Source organism: Carlito syrichta, unplaced genomic scaffold (genome assembly GCF_000164805.1).
Source record: "Carlito syrichta isolate Samal-C Ts95f unplaced genomic scaffold, Tarsius_syrichta-2.0.1 Scaffold307674, whole genome shotgun sequence".
NCBI classification, from domain to species: Eukaryota; Metazoa; Chordata; class Mammalia; order Primates; family Tarsiidae; genus Carlito; species Carlito syrichta.
The window spans coordinates 699,166-707,196 of NW_007251770.1; positions in this window are offsets into that span (position 1 = coordinate 699,166).

Here is an 8,031-nt window from a genome sequence, read left to right on the forward strand (position 1 = left end):
AGAATGTATATTCTGTGGTCACTGGGTGGAGTGTTCTGTAGGTATCAATTAAGTTCATTTGGTCAAGAGTCAGACTGAGGTTCCGGATCTCCTTGCTAATATTTTTCCCTGATGATCTGTCTAGGATTGTAAGTGGGGTATTAAAGTCCCCAACTCTGATAGTGTTAGAGTCAATTTATTTTTAAGTTTGCCTAGAAGTTGCTTTAGAAACGTTGTTGCTCCTATATTGGGTGCATATATGTTTAAAATGGATATTTCTTGTTGATGGATTGAACCTTTTATCATTATGTAGTGACCCTCTGTATCTTTTTTAATTTTTAATAGTTTAAGGGAATTTTGTCTGAGATTAAGATTGCATCTTCAGCTTTCTTTTGTGCTCCATTTGCCTGAAATTTTGCTTCCCATTCTCTTACTTTGAGTCTGTGAGTGTCCTTTCTGGTGAGACAAGTCTCTTGGAGATAATATATTGTTGCCTCATGATATTTTATCCATTTTGTCATTCTATGACTTTTCAGTGGTGCATTTAGTTCATTCAGGCTAATTATAGAAATGTGAGGGTTTATCCCTATCATGATGTTCTTATAGTGTTGTTGTTGTTCCTGTTTGTTTATTGTCTTTCTTTTGGTTTTTGGGTTGATTCATGTGTGTTTTTAATCTTTTCCCTGTACTCTTGTGAAGAATGTTTTCATTCTTTTCTCCTTTTCTTCTGTGTTTAAATACCTTCTTAATTGTTTCTTGTAGGGGTGGTCTGGAGGCAGTAAATTCTTTGGGATTGGATGTCTGAGAAAAATTTTAATTCTCTCTCACTGATGAAGCTTAGCTTAGCTGGGTAGGTTATTCTTGGATGAAATTATTTATCTTTGAGAACTTTGAAGATTGGGCTCTAAGCTCTCCTAGCTTGAAGTATTTCTGTAGATAAATCTGCTGCTATTCTAATTGATCTTTCCTGGTAGGTAGTCTGGCCTTTTTCTTTTGCTGCCTTTAGGATTTCATCTTTTATAACTCCTTTTTTTAGGTGAATTATTATATGTTTGGGAATTGGTTTTCTCATTTGTTGTCTTGTAGGGATTCTCTGAATCTCTTGTGTTTGAATTTTTGCATCACTGATGAGATGAGGAAAGTTTTCTTGAATAATTTCATGGAATCTTTTTTCCAGGGTAGTCTCTGTCGCTTTTTCCTCCTCAGAAAGTCCAATTACTTTTAGGGTCAGTCTCTTGAAGTAATTGCTCATCTCTTGAAGGTTCTTTTTTTTCTGTCTTTTTAAGCTTCTTTTCTATGGTTTGGACAGTTTGAGTTAGTTCTATATATTGGTCCTCAAGCTCTGAAAATTTTTTTTCTGCTTAGCTAATTCTGCTTTCCATGTGTATTAGTTTATTATTTATTTCAATCACAGTATTCTTTACTGCTGTTATCTCAGTCATCAATGCCTTCCTATTTTCCTCTTGTCTATCCTCAGTTCTTTTTATTTCCTCTCTTAATGTCTTGATGTCTGGGTTTATAGTATGTGACCAGTCATTCTGGAGGTTCTTCATTGCTTGTGTTCTAAAGTCTGTTTTCTCAATGTCTGATCTCCCAGGGGTCTGTGTGAGACCTATATTTTTCTTTTAGTTTTTCTTCATTTGTGTAGATTTTTCCTCCACAGTTTTTCCTTTCACCCCCCTTCTTTAATTCTGTTGCTCAGGGGTTGTGGGGTTCTTTTACTTTTGTTTGCTCTATGTCCTATTCTTCCTTATGTGAATCCTCTAACTTTGTTCACTTTTGAAGTTGGACTATGGGTTGGTGGTTGTACTTTTTTGCAGTTTTGAGATTTAATTGAGGGGGAAACTGTGATTCAAAATATATTTGCAGTTTCCAGTGTCCACTGACAGGTGTATTTATACCCTGGAACCCACTTCCCACTGCCTTGCGATCTGTCCATGCAGTGGGGAAATAGGTTTGCTCCCTGAAAGCAAAATGTGGTAAGAAAAAGAAAAGAATGGAACAGGGAAGGGTGGGAAGAGGAAGGTGAAAAGTGAGAAGAGTAAGAGGGAAAACAGACAAATGTACCAACTAACAAAAGAAAAGAGACACAAAGACAGAAAAGATTAAAAAAAAAAACCTAAAACCTACAGACAATCATACAGACACACAAGCCAATCAATCTCCTTATTGATACTATTCCCCTACACAAACATGAAGATGTTATCAATAACAGTAAGAAGAGAGAGAAAAGAGAAAAAAAGGATGAGTAAAACAAACAAATAAAAATGAAATTAAAAAACCCCAAGGGAACCAAGCATGCTGTTAGATCATTCCTATAAGTCCAATTCCTTTCAGCTCTGATCTCTAGCTCTCATTGCAGGATGGCAGGGTTGTTCACAACTAGGATCTGATGTCCCAGGCCTGCTACGGGGGTAGGGTGGATCAGATTTGAGCTCAGTCAGCTTGCTGTCTTTGAAGTCTGCTACTCAGATCTGACCTGTGTCTGATCTAGCATGGGGGAGGGTCTTCTGTCTCTCCCAGTTTCATGCTATTACCTTATGTCCCAATTGGAGGCTTGCAGAGCTGGATGGAGCAGTGCAGGTTTCTGCCTGGTCTCAGGGTTCCAGCTGCTCTCTGGACCCACTGGTTGGGGGCTGAGCAGGGGGAGGAGGAGTGCGAGACAGCCAGGAGCTGCAGGTCATCATGGGACTAGGGCAAGGCAGTGCAGCAGACGTGGGAGCCTGGAACTCCATAGGGCCAGGAGCTGAGGACTGCCCCAGGCAGGGGGAGGGAGTTGCTGTGGGAGGGAGTGGTGGTGGTGGTGGCCATGTCAGCAGTGTGGTATGTGGTAGGTGCTCTACAGGGAGGGAGCCAAGGGACACCTTGGATGCGGGGAGGATGCGGCTGTCGGGGGGAGTGGCAGTGGCTGTGTCAGCAGTGCAATGCATGAGAGGAGCTCCCCACACCAGGAGCCGAGGACTGCCCTGGGCAGGGGGAGTGAGTGGGAGGGAATGGTGGTGGGGGCCAAGTCTGCAGTATGGTGCGTGGAACCGAGGGCCTCCAGTCGATGGCCAGCGTGGCTGGTGGCTGGAGCTGCGATGACAGCAGTGTAGTGTGTGGGACTGGTTTCTGCCAGCCCAAAGACCTGTGTAGCTGGCTAAAGAGCAGGCTGGCAGTGACAGAAGCAGCACCAGTTCTTTTCTTAGAGTATTACGATAGTTGTTCAAGGTCCGCTTATGAGTGAGAACATGTGATACTCAGTTCCTTATTTCTGTGGAAGATCACTCAGTATTATAGACTCTAAGTCCATCCAGGTTGCTGTGAAGTTCATGATATTGTTCTTTTTTATGACAGGATAATATTCCATCATGCATATATACCACTTTTTAAAATCTAGTCCTCGTTGATGGGCAGTATGGTTGACTCCATGTTCTTGCTATTGTGAACAATGCTGCAATAAACATACATGTGCAGGTATCTTTTTTATTGAGTGATTTGAATTCTTCTGGATATATTTCCAGTAGTGAGATTGTGGAGTCATATGGGAGGTCGATTGTTAGATCTTTTAGGAAACCATACAGTTTTCCACAGAGGCTATACTAGTTTACACTCAAACCAAAAGTGTAGAAATGTTTCCTTTTCCCCACATCCTCTCCAGCATCTATTGTTTCTTTGGGTTATTATTGATGGCCATCCTGATTGGAGTTAGGTGGTATCTCAGTGTAGTTTTAGCTTGCACTTCTTTGATGACTAGTGAGGATGAGCATTTTTTCATATATCTGTTGGTGGCTCATATGCCTTCTTTTGAGAAATGTCTATTCATATCATTTGATCCTTTGTAATGAGGGTGCTTGCTTTTTTCTTTTTAGCACATTTGAGTTTCTGGTAGATTCTAGATGCTGGACCTTTACCAGACTTACAGTTGGCAGATATTTGTTCCCAGCCTTTGGGCTGTCTCCCTGCTCTCATGATGGTTTCTTTGGCTTTGCAGAAGCTTGACAGTTTGATGAGGTCCCACTTATCTATCTTATCTCTTATGACATGGGCACCTGGGGTTTTGATCAGGAATTGGTTGCCAGTTCCAATTTCCATAAGGGTGTCTCCTGCATTTTCTAAGGTTCTTATAGTTTGAGGTTTTACGTTTAGGTCTTTGATCCATTAAGAGTTTATTTTTGTGTATGGTGATAGGTAGGGGTCTTATTTTGATCTTCTGCATGTGGCCAGTCAGGTTTCCCAGCACCTTTGCTATATAGGTTTTCCTATCCCCAGTCATTAGTAGTGGAGGCTTTGTCAAAATGAGTTGGTTGAGAAATTGAAGTTTTGGTTCTGGAATTTCTATCCTGTACCATTAGTCTATAAGCCTGTTCTTCTACCAATACCAGGGTGTTTTGATTACTGGAGCTTTATTTTTAAATTTTTTTATTTATTATTTTGAGTTGGAGTCTCACTCTGTCACCCAGACTGGAGTGCAGTGGCCGCTTCCGGCAACTGCAGCCTTGACCTGCTGGGCTCCGGCGATCCTTCTGCCTCAGCCTTCTGAGTAGCTGGAATTACAGGCATGTGCTACCACGCCCAGCTGATTTTTTTTTAAATTTATTGTAGAGATGAGGTCTCACTGCCCAGGCGGGTCTCGAACCCGGGGACTCAGGCAATCCACTCACCTTAGCCTCCCAAAGGCGCGGGATTACAGGCTGAGCCACTGAGCCCAGTTTACTGTAGCTTTATAATGAAGTTCAAAGTCTGGGAGTGTGGTACCTCCTTTTTTTTTGGCTGAAAATTGTTTTGGTGATTTGTGGTCATTTATGTTTCCATATGAATTCCTGTACTGTCATTTCCAGGACTGAGAATAATGCTGCTGGTAATTTAATGTGTATTGTGTTAAATCTGTAGATTGCCTTGGGTAGGATGGACATTTTAACAATGTCAAGTCTCCTAGTCCATAAGCATGGAATATTTTTCCATTTGATTGCACCATCTTTGATTTCTTTGAGCAGGGTTCTGCAGTTTTAATTGTAAAGTACTTTTACATCTTTAAATAGGAATATACCAAGGTATTTGATTTTTTTTCTGACTATTGTGAATGAGATTGTGCTTTTTCTATTTGGGTTCCTGTTTATTTATTGTTGGTATATAAAAATGCAACTGTCTTTTGCACATTGATTTATATCTGACACTGTCAAATCCTGTATCAGTGTAAGAAGGTTTTTGACAGATTCTCTTGGGTTTTCAAGGTATAGCATCAGGTTGTCTGCAGAGAGGAATAACTTGACTTCCTCTTTTCCTACTTGGATACCCCTGATCTCCTTCTCTTGTCTGATTGCTCTAGATTGGACTTCCAAAACTATGTTGAAAAGGAGAGATGAGAAAGGGTATACTTGTCTTGTTCTGGTTTTGAGGGGAAATGGTTCCAATTTCTGTTTAGCGGTATACTGGCTGTAGGTTTCTCATAGGTGGCTCAATATTTTGAGGTATATTCCATCTATACCTAGATGTTTGAGGGTTTTTATCAAGAAGGGATACTGGATTTTTCAAAAGCTTTTTCTGTGTCTAATAATATGATCATATGGTTATCTGTTTTACCTCTGTTGAGGTATTTCATTATGTTTATGGTCTTGTGAATGTTAAATCAGTCCTGTATCCTGAGGATAAAGCCTACTTGGTCATGGTGGATGATTTTTGAGATGTGCTGTTGAATCTGATTTACAAGGATACTGTTGAAATTTTAGCTTCTATGTTCATGAAGGATATTGGCCTGTAGTTCTCTTTCTTTGTAGGATCTTTACATAGTTTGGGTATCATTGTGATGTTAGCTCTGTAAAATAATTTGGGGAGAGTTACATCTTTCTCAATTGGCTGGAATACATCTTTGATTTCTTTGAGCAGTGCTTTGTAGTTTTCATTGTAAAGGTCTTTCACATCTCAGGTTAGAAAGATGCCAAGTTATTTCGTGTGTGTGTGTGTGTGTGTGTGTGTGTGTGTGTGTGTGCCTATGGTGAATGGAATTGCACTTTTTGGGGGGGTTTCTGTTTGTTTATTATTGGTGTAAAGAAATACGATTGTCTTTTGCACATTTATTTTATACCTTGAGACTTTGCCAAAGTCCTTTACCAGTGCAAGGAGGTTTTTGACTGATTCTCTTGGCTTTTCAAGGTATACAATCATGTTGTCTGCAAAGAGAGATAGCTTGACTTCCTCTTTTCCTATTTTGATACCCCTGATCGCCTTCTCTGCTTGCTGTAACTAGGACTTCCAAAACTATATTGAACAGGAGGGGTGAGAGTGGGCAACCTTTTCTTGTTCCAGTTTTCAGGGGGAATAGTTCCAATTTCTGTATGTTTAGCAGTATGCTGGCTGTGGGTTTCTCATAGATGGCTCTTACTATTTTAAGGTATGATCCATCTATGCCTAGATGTTTAAGGGTTTTTATCAAGAAGGAGTACCGAATTTTATCAAAAGCTTTTTCTGCATCTGATATAATCATGTGGTTTTTGTTTTTATGTCTGTTGATGTGTTTAATTATGTTTATGGTCTTACGAATGTTGACCCACCTTGCATCCTGGGGATGAAGCCTACTTGAATGCGGTGGATGATTTTTGAGATGTATTGTTGAATCTGGTTTGCTAAGATCTTGTTGAGAATTTTGGCATTTATGTTCATCAAAGATGTTGACCTGTAGTTCTCTTTCTTTGTTGGGTCTTTACTTGGCTTGGGTATCAATGTGATGTTAGTTTCATAAAATGATTTGGGAAGAGTTCCATATTTTTCAATTGCCTGGAATAATTTCAATAAGATTGGTATCAGTTCCTCCTTTATGTTTTGTAGAATTCTGCTGGAGAACCTTCCGGTACAGAGCTTTTTTTTTTTTTTTTTTTTTTTTTGTAGGTAGTTTTCTTATGACACAGTCAATTCCCTGAATTTTTATTGGTCTATTTAAGGTCTCGAGTTCTTCTTGTTTTTACCTAGGAGATTGTGTGATGTCAGTAAATCCTCCATTTCCTTTAGGTTTTCAAGTTTGTTTCCATACAAGTGTACATAGTAGTCTCTGATAATCTTTTTATTTCTTCAGAGTCAGATGTGACTTCATCTTTTGTGTTTCTGATTGTGTTTATTTGGGCTTTTTCTCTCTTCTTCTTGGTCAGCCTAACTAGTGGAACATTGATCTTGTTTATCCTTTCAAAGAACCAGCTCTTTGTTTTGTTGATTTTTTGTGTTATCTTTTTGTCTTCTATATCCTGGATTTGGGCATTTATTTATTTTGGTAGTCTGGATTCTTCTTTTGAAGTTAGGGTTTGGTGGTCTTGTTTTTCCATTTTCCTAGGTAACTTGTTAGGCTGTTAACTTGTGATCTTTCCATTTTCTTCATGTGCGTTTGTAGAGTTATGAATTCCCCTCTTACTACAGCTTTCATGGTATCCCAGAGATTTTGGTAAGATATTTCATTTTCATTTGTTTCCAGACATCTTTTAATCTCTGTTTTGATTTCTGTGTTGACCCAGTAGGTGCTTAGCATCATGCTGTTTAGTGTCCATGTCTTTTTGTGTTTTGAGGAAACCTTGTTGCTGTTGATATTTATTTTTACTCCACTGTGATCTGAAAAGGTGTATGGTAAAATTTAAATCTTATTAAATTTGTTTATGCTTGATTTATGGCCAAGGATGTGGTTGATCTTAGAGTACGTTCCATGTGGCGATGAGTAGAATGTATATTCTGTGGTCACTGGGTGGAGTGTTCTGTAGGTATCAATTAAGTTCATTTGGTCAAGAGTCAGACTGAGGTTCCGGATCTCCTTGCTAATATTTTTCCCTGATGATCTGTCTAGGATTGTAAGTGGGGTATTAAAGTCCCCAACTCTGATAGTGTTAGAGTCAATTTATTTTTAAGTTTGCCTAGAAGTTGCTTTAGAAACGTTGTTGCTCCTATATTGGGTGCATATATGTTTAAAATGGATATTTCTTGTTGATGGATTGAACCTTTTATCATTATGTAGTGACCCTCTGTATCTTTTTTAATTTTTAATAGTTTAAGGGAATTTTGTCTGAGATTAAGATTGCATCTTCAGCTTCTTTTGTG